This window comes from Rhinoraja longicauda, chromosome 8 (genome assembly GCF_053455715.1).
Source record: "Rhinoraja longicauda isolate Sanriku21f chromosome 8, sRhiLon1.1, whole genome shotgun sequence".
In the NCBI taxonomy this organism is placed as follows: Eukaryota; Metazoa; Chordata; class Chondrichthyes; order Rajiformes; family Arhynchobatidae; genus Rhinoraja; species Rhinoraja longicauda.
The window spans coordinates 69653089-69669370 of record NC_135960.1 but is presented as its reverse complement, the minus strand read 5'-3'; positions in this window follow the sequence as shown (position 1 = coordinate 69669370).

Genomic DNA, 16282 nt, shown 5'->3' with positions numbered 1-16282 from the left:
CTGCCTCTAACGTGTCCAACCCCTTAATAATCTTATACGTTTCGATAAGATCTCCTCTCATCCTTCTAAATTCCAGTGTATACAAACCTAGTCGCTCCAGTCTTTCAACATATGACAGTCCCGCCATTCCGGGAATTAACCTAGTAAACCTACGCTGCACGCCCAGTCAGAGAGTTGTAAATCTGTGGAATTCTCTGCTTAGGAAGGGGCCTCTGGTCTAATCTTTAATTGGAGTGATTACTTCGTGTCCGTGGGGTTTAAATGAATAGGTCTTAAAGTATATACGTTGGGGGTAAAAACGCTGAGTCCTGGCAAAACCTCACTGTGTGAGTTGGTCCTGTTATTTAACTTGGCAAGAAAAGTTGAGTACAGGAGCAAAGAGGTCCTTCTGCAGTTGTACAGGGCCCTAGTGAGACCGCACCTGGAGTACTGTGTGCATTTCTGGTCTCCAAATTTGAGGAAGTATATTCTTGCTATTGAGGGCGTGCAGCGTAGGTTTACTAGGTTAATTCCCGGAATGGCGGGACTGTCGTATGTTGAAAGACTGGAGCGACTAGGTTTGTATAAACTGGAATTTAGAAGGATGAGAGGGGATCTTATCGAAACGTATAAGATTATTAAGGGGTTGGACACGTTAGAGGCAGGAAACATGTTCCCAATGTTGGGGAGTCCAGAACCAGGGGCCACAGTTTAAGAATAAGGGGTAGGCATTAGAACGGAGATGAGCAAAAACTTTTCAGTCAGAGAGTTGTGAATCTGTGGAATTCTCTGCCTCAGAAGGCAGTGGAGGCCAATTCTCTGAATGCATTCAAGAGAGATCTAGATAGAGCTCTTAAGGATAGCGGAGTCAGGGGGTATGGGGAGAAGGCAGGAACGGGGTACTGATTGAGAATGATCAGCCATGATCACATTGAATGGTGGTGCTGGCTCGAAGGGCCGAATGGTCTATTGCCTATTGTCTATTTTTTAAATGATATGGAATTATGCCATGTAAATAGCGTCCTGTATTGCAAATATCACATGTACATTTTACATCTAGATCTGCCGGTTAGCATAAGCCTGGTGGGTGAATTGGCCTCTAGTGATTCTCTGAATGATGTCGGAGTTGCAACACACATGATTGTGTTATGATTCATAGCCCAGTCACTGTACGGCGGTCACATTGACGGCTTCTTCAACCTGCACTTTTTCAGACTATTCCAACGATTACAGACACTGACACTTATGCCCAAACAAGTAACCGGACCAAAAATGTACATATCGACAACTAAGACCAAAAATGCCATGCAAATGGACATGTACAAAAAAAACAAAACCCATCAGCGTTTTCAATGAAAGACACCAAATGCTGAGTTACTCAGCGGGTCAGGCAGCATCTCTAGAGAAAAGGAACGGGTGGAGCTCTGGGTTCCGACTCGTAACGTCACCCAATCCTTCTCTCCACAGATGCTGCCTGACCCGCTGAGTTACTCCAGCACACTGTGCCTATCTATCCTCGCTCTAAACCACCATCTGCAGTTTCCCTCTTACACCGCTCTCTCAATGTTTTGGCCCCGGACTCTTCTTCAAAAGAAGGGTGAAGGGAGGAACTGCAGATTCTGGTTTAAACGGTAGAGAGACACAATATAGCTGGAGTAACTCAGCGGGTCAGCAGCATCTCTGGAGAGAAGAGATGGCTGACGTTTCGGATCGAGACTGAAGAATGTTCTCGTCACCCATTCCTGCTCTCCACAGTGGCCACCTGGCCCGCTGAATCACTCCAGCATTTTGTGTCTATCTTCGGTCTGAAGGGTCTGAAGAAGGGCCCTGACCCAAAATGTTTATGAACCTGTCCAAGCGTCTTATTGGTTTGGTACCTGGTGTCAGGGGTTATGGGGAGAATGCATGAGAACGTGGTTGGGAGGGAGAGATAGATCAGCCATGGTTGAATGGTGGAGTAGACTTGATGGGCCGAATGGCTAATTCTGTTCCTATCACTTATGAACTTATGATCAACCACTTCCTCTGGCAGCTTGCTCCATATACCCACGGAGGGGGAGGGGGGAAGAGGGGGAGGGGAGGGGGGAAAAGGAGGGGTGGAGGGAGGGGGAAGGGAGGGGGAGAGGGGGAGGGAGGATAAGGAGGGGTTGAGGGGGGTGGAGGGAGGGGAAAGGGGGAGAGGGGAGGGGGAGAGGGGAGGGGGAAGGGAGGGGGAGAAGGGAAGGGGAGGGGGAGGAGGATAAGGAGGGGTTGAGGGGGGGTGGAGGGGGAAGGGAGAGGGGAGGGGGAGGGAGGATAAGGAGGGGTGGAGGGAGGGAGAAGGGGGAGAGGGGAAGGGAGGGGGAGAGGGGGAGGGAGGATAAGGAGGGTTGAGGGGGTGGAGGGAGGGGAAAGGGGGAGGGGGAGGGGGAAGGGAGGGGAGAGGGGAAGGGGGAGAGGGGAAGGGGAGGGGGAGGGAGGATAAGGAGGGTTGAGGGGGGGTGGAGGGGGAAGGGAGAGGGGAGGGGGAGGGAGGATAAGGAGGGGTGGAGGGAGGGGGAAGGGGGAGAGGGGAAGGGAGGGGGGGAGGGAGGATAAGGAGGGGTTGAGGGGGGGAAGGGGAGAGGGGAGGGGAGGGGGGAAGGGAGGGGAGAGGGGAAGGGTGAGGGGGAGAGGGGAGAGGGGAAGGGAGGGGGGGGATGGGGGGGAGGAGAGGCACCAATGCAGGAGAGGGTTTGGGCCCAACGAGTCCACTTGGTCTAGTAATTTTATAAAGCCCAAGAATGTCACCCCTCAGTCTCCCGCACTCCAGTGAGTGTTTAGGAAGGCCGATGGTTCCATAGTACTTTAATTGTCATTGTCATATGTTTGTGGGTACAGTGAAATTCATTTTTGGATACAGTTGAGCACTGGCAAGTACTGGCATCATTAGACATAAGTCATCAAAGGTTACGGGGAGAAAGCAGGAGAATGAGATTGAGAGGAAAAATAAAGGCAAGCAGGCTAGATATCCTCTTCACTACATTATCCACCTGCATCATCATTTTAAAGGAGCTGTGAACTTGCTGTTGTACCTTGTGTTTTACATTACTATCATCTACAATTTTTTGATTTTCAAAAACTCTTGATATCTGAAATAAAGAGCGGCGATGCCGGAAATTCTCAGCAGGTCAGGAAGCATCTGTGGAGAGAGAATGACCTTTTTTTAAAATCAGAATTCAATATTTTGTCAGGCGTCTGAGGAAAGCCTTCAATAGAATGCTTACAGAATATCTGTTCACACTGGAGTTATTAAAACAATTCAAAAGGATTTTACAGGAGTATAATGCAGATGCTGGTACAAATCGAAGGTATCGCAAAAAGCTGGAGTAACTCAGCGGGACAGGCAGCATCTCGGGAGAGAAGGAATGGGTGACGTTTCGGGTTGAGACCCTTCTTCAGACTGAGGTATTTATTCACAAAATGCTGGAGTAACTCAGCGGGACAGGCAGCATCTTGGGAGAGAAGGAATGGGCGACATTTCGGGTCTCCACTGAGATAGATAGTAGTTCTTCTGAAGAAGGGTCTCGACCCGAAACGTCACCCATTCCTTCTCTCCCGAGATGCTGCCTGGCCCGCTGAGTTACTCCAGCATTTTGCGATACCTTCAAAAGGATTTTATGATCATTTTCCGAGCTCTGCAATGCATTTGACCCGCTGAGATTTCTCCCCGACCGACACGTTTAAATTTATTGAATGTAGCATATTTGTTTAGTTCACGGAATTATCGATGGTATGGCAGACACTGTTTTATAATGAGAGGAGTGAGATACTTTGTTTTACATGGTATACTCTGTTTTTAAATCGATGTTGTGTTTAAGTTGTCCTTTTTTAAGATGACAAACTTCAAATGTTTTAAATAATTGAAACATTTCATATGTGGCTGGCAGTGGTTCAGTTTAGTTTACTTGTCACAATAGACAATAGACAATAGGTGCAGGAGGAGGCCATTCGGCCCTTTGAGCCAGCACCGCCATTCAATGTGATCATGGCTGATCATTCTCAATCAGTACCCCGTTCCTGCCTTCTCCCCATACCCCCTGACTCCGCTATCCTTAAGAGCTCTATCCAGCTCTCTCTTGAATGTATTCAGAGAATTGGCCTCCACTGCCCTCTGAGGCAGAGAATTCCACAGATTCACAACTCTCTGACTGAAAAAGTTTTTCCTCATCTCTGTTCTAAATGGCCTACCCCTTATTCTCAAACTGTGGCCCCTGGTTCTGGACTCCCCAACATTGGGAACATGTTTCCTGCCTCTAATGTGTCCAACCCCTTAATAATCTTATACGTTTCGATAAGATCCCCTCTCATCCTTCTGTACCGAGGTACAGTTAAAAGCTTGTGTTGCGTGCTATCGTTTAGTGAGTGTAAGAAATGTTGCTGTTGACATAAAGATTTAAAAGAGTGGAGCAAATGAATGATTGTAATGAATGATTACAGATCCACAGTTTAGTTTATTGTCACGTGTACCGAGGTACTGTGAAAAGCTATTGCTGCGTGCAAACCAGTCAGCAGAAAGACAACACATGATTACAATCACGTATCCACAGTGTACAGATACAGGATAAAGGGAATAATGTGAATGATGCACTTCTGGGACTAGCACACAAAGCATTGCCTGCCCTGGGATGGCAGGACTTTCATATGAAGAAAGACTGGACAGACTCGGCTTGTACTCGTTGGAATTTAGAAGATTGAGGGGGGATCTTATAGAAACTTACAAAATTCTTAAGGGGTTGGACAGGCTAGATGCAGGAAGATTGTTCCCGATGTTGGGGAAGTCCAGAACAAGGGGTCACAGTTTAAGGATAAGGGGGAAGTCTTTTAGGACCGAGATGAGAACATTTTTTTTCACACAGAGTGGTGAATCTGTGGAATTCTCTGCCACAGAAGGGAGTTGAGGCCAGTTCATTGGCTATATTTAAGAGGGAGTTAGATGTGGCCCTTGTGGCTAAAGGGATCAGGGGGTATGGAGAGAAGGCAGGTACGGGATACTGAGCTGGATGATCAGCCATGATCATATTGAATGGCGGTGCGTGCAGGCTCGAAGGGCCGAATGGCCTACTCCTGCACCTATTTTCTATGTTTCCAGCACCATCTTATGAACTGTCCCACCTACCATTTACATACACACGAGGGGCCCAAACAGCGGCCAATTAACTGAGCAAACTGCCTGACCTTGGCATGTGGAGAGAGCGGTAGGCAATTGCAAAATGCCAGCTTTGGACCAGAGGCAAACCATTTAGTACTTCCTTATTACATTTTTATGCTTTGGAAGATGGTATCTGAAATTTGTTTAGTTCAGTTTAGGAAAGTCGAGGAATACAGGCCCTTCGGCCCACCGGGTCCGCGTCGACCAGCGATCCCCAAGCACAGGCACCATCCTACACACGCTAGGAACAATTTACAGTTATACCCATCCAATTAACCTGCAAGCCCGTTTATCTTTGGAGTGTGGGAGGAAAAACCGGAGCTCCCGGAGAAAAACCCACGCAGGTCACGGGGAGAACGTACAAACCCAGTACAGACAGCAGCAGTTGTCAGGATTGAACCCGGGTCTCTGGCGCTGTAAGGTAGCAACTCTACCGCTGAGCCACCCTTTGGTAAATGTCTGCCTGCAAGACTTGAATTGTTATTCCCAATCGTGATATTTGTTTATCTTGTATGGCACAATAATTTATCTGAGGCTTTAATATGCAGTGACTGAATGAGTAAAATTTATTTGTATGACAAAGTATTCTGAAATTGTATTAGTATCTACAATTTATTTATTTGTCTGTGAAATTATCTTTTCAATGATCTTTTTCCAAGCTCTGGATGAACACCAAGATACTAGGCAAGACTTTTCCATCGAAGGGTCTTGTGTTTAAAACATGATAGAGGCAAAGGTGGGTGGAATCAATAGCTCGACGCTCTGCAGTTTAGGTACCACAACATGTGTAGCAGGTCAAAGATAGACACAAAATGCTGGAGTAACTCAACGGGACATCTTTGGAGTGAAGGAATGGGTGACGTTTTGGTTCAGGACTCTTATGAAGACTTTCTAAAGAGGTTCTCGACCCGGAACATCACCCATTCCTTCTCTCCAGAGATGCTGCCTGTCCCGCTGAGTTACTCCAGCATTTTCTGTCTGTCTTTGGCGTAAACCAGTATCTGCAGTTCCTTCCTGCAGATGTTGTGGTACATGGGGATGTGCAAGGATTGAGGGGGGGGGGGGGGGGGTGGTTGGAAGGCGGAGTCAGTCTCAATCTACCCCATGACAGAAGGGGGAGTTGTTGTACAGTTTGATAGCCATAGGGAAAAAGGATCTCCTGTGGTGTTCCGTGCTGCATCTTAATGGAACTAGTCTGTTGCTGAAGGTACTTCTCAGGTCTGAAGAAGGGTCTCAACCCGAAAGGTCACCCATTCCTTCTCTCCAGAGATGCTGCCTGTCCCGCTGAGTTACGCCAGCATTTTGAGCCTACCTCAGGTTGACCAGTGTGTCATGGAGGGGTTGAGCTGTATTGTCCAAGACGCTCCGTAGTTTGAAGTGCATCCTCCCCTCCAAGAATCCAACTCTGACTCTGCTCCCAGGAGTATCCCGACAGAACATATAAGAGCAAGGAAAACAGAAAGTGCAGCCAGTGTGGAGTAGATGAATGGGACAGGTAGCTTGCCCATGGAGATCCTAACTTAACTGACTGAAGTACGGCATTATCACGGTGACACTCACATGTGCAACACTCCTAGCCACTTCACACCACGTGACTTTTTTTTAACATGATATGGTTCAAATTACTAAGTTTATTTAATCTGCAATTATTTAGTAGTAACCATAAACACTTCAATGGAAATTACCCCATGGAGACTGCACCAAGCTTACGAGGAAACTTTGGAATTCCCCATAGCTCAGGCTGCATCTGTACATTCCCTACACATATGTCTGCCGTACCGTGGGTATTTACCGTGTTTTCCGTTTGATTTCAGATTTCTGATATCTGCACAAATTTCCATGAAAATACGATGTGGTTCATTGCCACAGACGGCTGTGGGCAATAGACAATAGACAATAGACAATAGGTGCAGGAGGAGGCCATTCAGCCCTTCGAGCCAGCACCGCCATTCAATGTGATCATGGCTGATCATTCTCAATTAGTACCCCGTTCCTGCCTTCTCCCCATACCCCCTGACTCCGCTATCCTTAAGAGCTCTATCAAGCTCTCTCTTGAATGCATTCAGATAATTGGCCTCCACTGCCTTCTGAGGCAGAGAATTCCACAGATTCACAACTCTCTGACTGAACAGGTTTTTCCTCATCTCAGTTCTAAATGGCCTACTCCTTATTCTTAAACTGTGGCCCCTGGTTCTCGACTCCCCCAACATTGGGAACATGTTTCTTGCCTCTAACGTGTCCAACCCCTTAATAATCTTATACGTTTCGATAAGCTTTTCGGAAACCAAGGCTTTGGGGATTTTTTATGGCAGAGATTGATAGGTTCTTGATTAGGAAGGGAGTTAAAGGTTATGGGGAGAAGGAGAATGGCGTTGAGAGGGAAGAAAAGATTAGCCATGACTGAATGGCGGGGTAGACTTGATAGGCTGAATGGCCTAAATCTGCTCCGATGTCCTCTCTTTCAACCGGCGTTTGGAAACTTTGAAATTGAATGAACAAAAATCCCCCAACTTCCAATTTATTAGTAATAATATTTACAATCAATGCTCTACACAAAGTGCTGGAGTAACTCAGTGGGTCAGGCAGCATCTCTGGAGAAAAAGAATAGATGAAATTTTGTGTCAAACCTGAAACGTCACCTATCCATATTCTCCAGAGATGCTGCCTGACCCGCTGAGTTACTCCAGCACTCTGTGAAACGTCACCTATCCATGTTCTCCAGAGATGCTGCCTGACCCGCTGAGTTACTCCAGCACTCTGTGAAACGTCACCTATCCATGTTCTCCAGAGATGCTGCCTGACCCGCTGAGTTACTCCAGCACTCTGTCTATCTTCGGTATAAACCAGCATCTGTAGTTCCTTCCTGCACTTCCAATCAATGTTTTCAGACATTGATAGATTTTCTAATCTTTTAAACAAATAAAGCCCTTATTTATTGCCAATTTAAGTTGTATTATTTGAAAGCTGCAGAGGACCTGAGAGCAAAGGTGGGATACATTAAACAGTTATTGGAATAATGGACACGTTACAGGCTAAAGTATGGCTGGCACAGAGGTGCTGCAACACAACATTTCAAGACCCTGGTTGGATCTTGACCTCAGGCGCTGTCTGTGTGGAGTTTGCGCATTCCTCTAGTGACCCATTGAGTTTCCTCTGGGTGGCTAACATGGACATGGTGGGCTGAAGGGCCTGTAGATTTGTGGTACACCACAAAAGCGCCCACTCGTCACTATTTGGGAGATGTTTGTGTTGCATTTGCACATTTGGGCGGCACGGTGGCGCAGCGGTAGAGTTGCTGCCTCACAGCCCCAGAGACCCCGGTTCGATCCTGACTGCGGGTGCTGTCTGTACGGGGTTTGTATGTTCTCCCTGCGACCACGAGGGTTTTCTCCAGGTGCTCTGGTTTCCTCCTACACTCCAAAGACATGCAGGGTTGTGGGTTAATTGGCTTCTGCAAATTGTCCCAAGTTGTAGGATAGAACTAGCTAGCATTGGTCAATGCGGACTTGGTGGGTTGAAGGTCCTGTTTCCAAGCTGTATCACTAAATTCAGCAATTTGTTTTAAGTTGATTTGTTGGCAAAGATGATTCCAGTTAAGTGTAAGTATTAGTTGGAGGTTTCTTAGTGTTTGTGTTGCAGGTTTTATATATTTCCACCGATAATACATTTCCTACACTTTGAGGGCACTTCCATCATTTGGTGCGAACTGGAAGCTCAGTGATATGGAGATTTGTGGCAGATTTGATGAGAGCAGTTACAGGTAATCGTTGCAAAGGGGAGTTTGTCCATTTTGGCAAATGCCATAACACACCTGTATAATATTTATTGGCAAATGACATCAACCAACCTTGCTCTTCAGCTTTTACAGAAGGCTCTGGTTTCTCAATGTGCCGTAGATTCTCCCTGATTAGCCAAAATGGATTCACAATGTGATAAGAAAAAGTGTAGAAACAAAGAACTGCAGATGCTGGTTTACAAGAAAAAGGACACAGAGTGCTGGAGTAACTCAGCATGTCAGGCAGCAGCTCTGGAGAACATGGAGAGGTGACGTTTCACAGAGTGCTGGAGTAACTCAACGGGTCAGGCGACGTTTCAAGTCAGGATCTTACTGTTGACTGGAGGGGTGACATTTTGGGCTGGGACCCTTCCTCAGTCTGAAGAAGGGTCACGACCTGAAAAGTCACCTATCCATGTTCTCCAGAGATGCTGCCTGACCCGCTGAGTTACTCCAGCACTCTGTGAAACGTCACCCATCCATGTTCTCCAGAGATGCTGCCTGACCCGCTGAGTTACTCCAGCACTCTGTCTATTTTTGAGACAAAAAGAAACATGGATTCATTTTATGATTGTAAATAACATGGAGACAGAACAAGGGGCACTGCAGCAGATAAACTGCATTAACAATAAGATATTTCGATCTCATCTGTGGTTAGAAAGTGTTTGGAAAAGGATATTTGTCTTCTACTGGAGGGGACTGTTCTTCACAGGTATGTCCTGTTCAGTTTTTTATTATTTATTCATGGGTATTGTGACCACCCCTGCCTGTCCTTGGAAATTTGGTGTGTAGGAAGGAACTGGTGCAGATAGTGGTTTAAACCGAAGATAGACACACAAAGCTAGCGTAACTCAGCGGGTCAGGCAGCATCTCTGGAGAACATGGATAGGTGACGTTTCAGGTCGTGACCCTTCTTCAGACTGAGGAAGGGTCCCAGCCCAAAATGTCACCTCTCCAGTCAACAGTAAGGTCCTGACTTGAAACGTCGCTTGACCCGTTGAGTTACTCCAGCACTCTGTGAAACGTCACCTCTCCATGTTCTCCAGAGATGCTGCCTGACCCGCTGAGTTACTCCAGCACTCTGTGAAACGTCACCTATCCATGTTCTCCAGAGATGCTGCCTGGCCCGCTGAGTTACTCCAGCACTCTGTGAAACGTCACCTATCCATGTTCTCCAGAGATGCTGCCTGACCCGCTGAGTTATTCCAGCACTCTGTGAAACGTCACCTATCCATGTTCTCCAGAGATGCTGCCTGGCCCGCTGAGTTACTCCAGCACTCTCCAGCATCTCTGGAGAGACGGAATGGGTGGCATTTCGAGCCGAGACCCTCCTTCAGAAGATTTGAAGAAGGGTCTTGAGCCAAAACGTCCCTCATTCCTTCTCCCCAGAGATGCTGCCAGTCCCGCTGAGTTACGCCAACATTTTGTGTCTGTCTTGGAAATGTTGTGGTGGGGAGTGGCGATCTGGATTGCTTGCTGTCAATATAGTCACGGTACTGCTGTTACGTGTGAAACGCATGGACATTTCCCAGGGATATTTCCATATATATTTCCGATCAGGATGTGTGGCCTGGAGGGAAGCAGGCAGATGAGGATTTGCTGTCACATTTCGGCATTACTCTTGTAGATGCTAGAGGTTGTGTGTTTGGAAGATGCTAACAAAGAGGTCATAAGGTCATAAGTGATAGGAGCAGAATTAGGCCATTTGGCCCATCAAGTCTACTCCGCCATTCAATCATGGCTGATCTATCTCTCCCTCCTAACCACGTTCTCCTGCTTTTCTCCCTATAACCCCTGACACCCGTACTAAATAAGAATCTATCTATCTCTGCCTCAAAAATGTCCATTGACGGCGTCCACAGCCTTCTGCGGCAAAGAATTCCACAGATTTTCTTTCTTTCTTTCTTTCTTTCTTTCTTTCTTTCTATCATGTTAAAAGACATCAATTAAAAAACAAAATAAACAAAAAAACAGAAGAAATACAAAGAATTTCATCCATTACTTAACGTCTTTACATGTGCGAAAAGGAGTAGGAAGAAGTGTGAACTTATTTAATCCTACCCCCATTCCCTAATCAATATTTATCAAGTATTATCTATAATAACTAATACCTAAAATACATATATAACTACATATATACTCACTCACCCCTACAATCATATGAATATACCTATTTACACAATAATGTCTATATTAACTACATCTGATATATATACATACATTAGGCCAATCATATATATACATATACACGACCATTTACATACAAAATATAAATACAAATATAGTCACCCACCCGTATAATAAGTCAGATATTAATACAAAAATACTCATACACCCTTATATGTTCATATAGATATACTTATTCACCACCCCCTGACTAAAAAAAATCCTCCTCATCACCTTCCTAAAGGAACGTCCTTTAATTCTGAGAGTCCCAGACTCTCCCACTAGTGGAAACATCCTCTCCACATCCACTCTATCCAAGCCTTTCACTGTTCGGTACGTTTCAATGAGGTCCCTCCTCATTTTTCGGAACTGCAGCGAGTGGAAGCCCAGTGTCGTCAAACGCTCATCATATGTTAACCCAAAGAGTGCTTTGTGATCTAGAGCAGTAGTTGTTGAACACAGTCCATATACAGCTATGCAGCCAGGATGATGGCAGGAATGGAGACTTAACAGAATGGAGGAGCAAGGAGGTCCTTCTGCAGTTGTACAGGGCCCTGGTGAGACCGCACCTGGAGTATTGTGTGCAGTTTTGGTCTCCTAATTTGAGGAAGGACATTCTTGCTATCGAGGGAGTGCAGCGTAGGTTCACCAGGTTAATTCCCGGGATGGCGGGACTGCCATATGATGAAAGAATGGATCGACTGGACGTATATTCACTGGAATTTACAAGGATGGGAGGGGATCTTATAGAAAGATACAAAATTCTTCAGGGATTGGACAGGCTAGATGCAGGAAAAATGTTCCCGATGTTGGGAGTGTCCAGAACCAGGGGTCGCAGTTTAAGAATAAGGTGCAGGCCATTCAGGGCAGAGGTGATTCTTTTTCACCCAGAGAGTTGTTATCTGTGGAATTCTCTGCCACAGAAAGCAGTGGAGGCCAATTCACTGGATGTTTTCAAGAGAGAGTTAGATTTAGCTCTTAGGGCTAACGGAATCAAGGGATATGGGGAGAAAGCAGGAACGGGGCACTGATTTTGGATGATCAGCCATGATCATATTGAATGGCGGTGCTGGCTCGAAGGGCTGAATGGCCTACTCCTGCACCTATTTTCTATGTTTCTATATAACCTGGTGTATGGACCGGCAGTGGAGCAGACCGCTGGTAGCTCCACAGTGCTGTGTTTCCCGAGTTCTGCACACACACACACACACACACACACACACACACACACACACACACACACACACACACACACACATTTTCCTTCACATTCCCTCTGAAAACGAAATCTGGCTCCAATCCATTGGTGTGGTCATTAAAAATAGATGCAAGGAATAGTAGATGCTGGAAACTTGAGCAAAAAATACCCCCCAAAGTGTTGGAGTAACTCAGCAGGTCAGGCAGCATCTCTATGGATGGTTGTGAAGAAGAATGAGAGATATGGAACAATCTAGTATTTACTTTAAACCTTGCTCCTATTCAAAAGTACTTTACTCGACCACAGAGGTTTGCTCAGTTGACCAGGTATTGGTTAAAGGTTAAGGAAAATGTAAAGTAAGCAAATTATAAACTGAATACATCAGCCAAGTATTTGTTCACTCATAAATTACCTTTGGCAATGCCCAGGATGTCTTATGGAATATAAGGTTTTAATATATAATTTGGGCAGCAGAGAGGAGGAGAGGGGTGAGTGGTTTATCAAGCACCCGTGAGTGCCCGAGCTGACTGCTCCTCACGGTGTGTACAGAGGCGATGAGGGTGAATGAGTGATAGCAGCAGAATTAGGCCATTCGGCACATCAAGTCTACTCTGCCATTCAATCATGGCTGATCTATCTCTCCCTCCTAACCCCATTCTCCTGCCTTCTCCCCATAACCCCTGACACCCGTACTAATCAAGAATCTATCTATTTATCTATCTATAATTTATAATATTTATATAATATTTATCTATCGAATAATCTATCTATTCAAGAGAGAGCTAGATAGCGCTCTTAAGGATAGCGGAGTCAGGGGGTATGGGGAGAAGGCAGGAACTGGGTACTGATTGAGAATGATCAGCCATGATCACATTGAATGGCGGTGCTGGCTCGAAGGGCCGAATGGCCTCCTCCTGCACCTATTGTCTATTGTCTATTGTCTATTGTCTATTTTTGCCTAAAAAATATCCACTGACTTGGCCTCCACAGCCTTCAGTGGCTAAGAGTTCCACAGATTCACCACCCTCCGACTAAAGACATTTCTCCTCATCTCCTTCCTAAAGGAACTTTAAGTCCTTTAATTCTGAGGCTGTGACCTCTGGTGATAGACTCTCCCACCAGTGGAAACGTCCTCTCCACATCCACTTTCCAAGTTTTTTCCGCGCCTTTCACAATGTTGTGGCTGTGGGTTGAGAGGTTTGCGGTGCTATCCAAATGAATCAGATCACACTATACATGAGCACGATCAGGCCACACAGGTAGTGGAAGGAGAAAAATGCCAGAGTGCGGTATACAGAGTTTACAGTGTTATAGTGTTACAGTTGTGGAGAAAAACTCCAAGGTCCGTAATGAGGTAGGTTGGAAGAATGAGACTACATCCTAGCTCATGGGACGATCAGTACCCCGATATCAACAGGGGAAGAAACCATTTCTGAATCTGGTGGTATGTGCTTTCAAGTGTTTGTAAGTTCGGCCCAATGGGACCAGAGAGAAGGAGGAATGCCTATGGTGGGAGTTGTTCTTCACAAGTTCATAAGTTCTAGGAGAAGGCAGGCCATTCGGCCCAACAAGTCTACTCTACCATTCAATCAAGGCTGATCTGTCTTTCCCTCTCAACCCCATTCTCCTGCCTTCTCCCCATAACCCCTGGCGCCCGTACTAATCAAGAATCTATCTATCTCCACCTTAAAATTATCCATTGACCTTGCCTCCACAGCCTTCACTACCCTCTGACTAAAGACATTCTTTCTAAAGATACGTCCTTTTATTCGGAGGCTATGGCCTTCGGTCCTAGACTTTTCCACTAGTGGAAACGTCCTCTCCACATTCACTCTTTCCAGGCCTTTCAATATTTGGTAGGTTTCATTGAAGCCCCCCCCCCCATCCATCTAAACTCCAGCAAGTACAGGTTGATTATGTTGACTGCTTTTCCCAAGGAAGCATGAAGTGTAGATGGAGTCAATGGTGGAGGTCTGATCTGTCTGATGGACTGGGCTCCATCCACATTCCTCTGCAATTTCCTGCAGTCTTGGGCAGAGCAGTTATGTATTCTATTAGGATGCTTTCAGTGGTGCATCTATGGAAGTTGATAATTCAAGGATAAATTTCCTTCGTCCTCTGTGGAAGGAGAGGCGTTAGTGTGCTTTTTTGGCCATTGCTTCAATACATTTGATCCAAGACAGGTTTAGTTTAGTTTAGTTCAGAGATTCAGCGCAAAACCAGGCCTTCAGCCCACCGAGTCAATAGACAATAGACAATAAACAATAGGTGCAGGAGGAGGTCATTCGGCCCTTCGAGCCAGCACCGCCATTCAATGTGATCATGGCTGATCATTCTCAATCAGTACCCCGTTCCTGCCTTCTCCCCATACCCCCTGACTCCGCTATCCTTAAGAGCTCTATCTAGCTCTCTCTTGAATGCATTCAGAGAATTGGCCTCCACTGCCTTCTGAGGCAGAGAATTCCACAGATTCACAACTCTCTGACTGAAAACGTTTTTCCTCATCTCCGTTCCAAATGGCCTACCCCTTATTCTTAAACCGTGGCCCCTGGTTCTGGACTCCCCCAAACATTGGGAACATGTTTCCTGCCTCTAACGTGTCCAACCCCTTAATAATCTTATACGTTTCGATAAGATCCCCTCTCATCCTTCTAAATTCCAGTGTATGCCGGCCAGTGATCCACGCACATTAATACTATCCTACGCACACTGGCGACAATTTACAATGACACCAAGCCAATGACCCGACAAACCTGTCTGTCTTTGGAGTTTGAGAGGAAACTGGAGATCGTGGAGAAAACCCCACGCAGGTCAGGGTGAGAACGTACAAACCCCGTACGGACAAGCACCCATAGTCAGGATGGAACCCGGGTCGCTGGTGCTGTAAGGTAGCAACTCTACCGCTGCGCCACCGTGCTGCAGCTTGTTGATGATATTTACGTCTTGGAATTTGAAGTTCTCAACCATCTCCACTTCGGCGCCCATGACACTAAGTGGGGCATGTACTCCGCCAAGCTACCTGAAATCAATAACTAGTTCCGTTGTCTCGCTGACATTGAGAGAAGGTTGTTCTCTTGACATCACATTATTAAGCACTTTACTTCGTTCCTTTAGTTTTGGAGAGATTCGGTGTGGAAACAGACTACCGAGTCCATGCCCATCAACGACCACCCGTACATGAGACCGTAGGAAGGAACTGCAGGTGCTGGTTTAAACCAAAGATGGACACAAACAGCTGGAGTAACTCAGCGGGACGGGCAGCATCTCTGAAGAGAAGGAATGGGTGATGTTTCATAGAAACATAGAACATAGAAAATAGGTGCAGGAGTAGGCCATTCGGCCCTTCGAGCCTGCACCGCCATTCAATATGATCATGGCTGATCATCCAGCTCAGTAACCTGTACCTGCCTTCTCTCCATACCCCCTGATCCCTCTAGCCTCAAGGGCCACATCTAACTCCCTCTTAAATATAGCCAATGAACTGGCCTCAACTACCTTCTGTGGCAGAGAATTCCACAGATTCACCACTCTCTGTGTGAAGAAATGTTTTCTCATCTCGGTCCTAAAAGACTTCCCCCTTATCCTTAAGCTGTGACCCCTGGTTCTGGACTTCCCCAACATCGGGAACAATCTTCCCGCATCTAGCCTCTCCAACCCCTTAAGAATTTTACATGTTTCAATAAGATCCCCCCTCAGTCTTCTAAATTCCAGCGAGTATAAGCCTAGTCTATGCAGTCTTTCTTCATATGAAAGTCTGAAGAAGGGTCTCAACATGAAAGCCCACCCATTCCTTCTCTCCAGAGAAGCTGCCTGTCCCGCTGAGTTACTCCAGCTTTTTGTGTCTACCTGTACATTAGTTCTGCGCTATCCCAGATCTCCTGCACACAATTTACAGAAGCCAATTAACCTACAAACCCGCACGTCTTTGGTATGAGGGGGGAAACCGGAGAAATCCCACGTGGTCAGAGACAGTACGGACAGCAGGAGAAGTCAG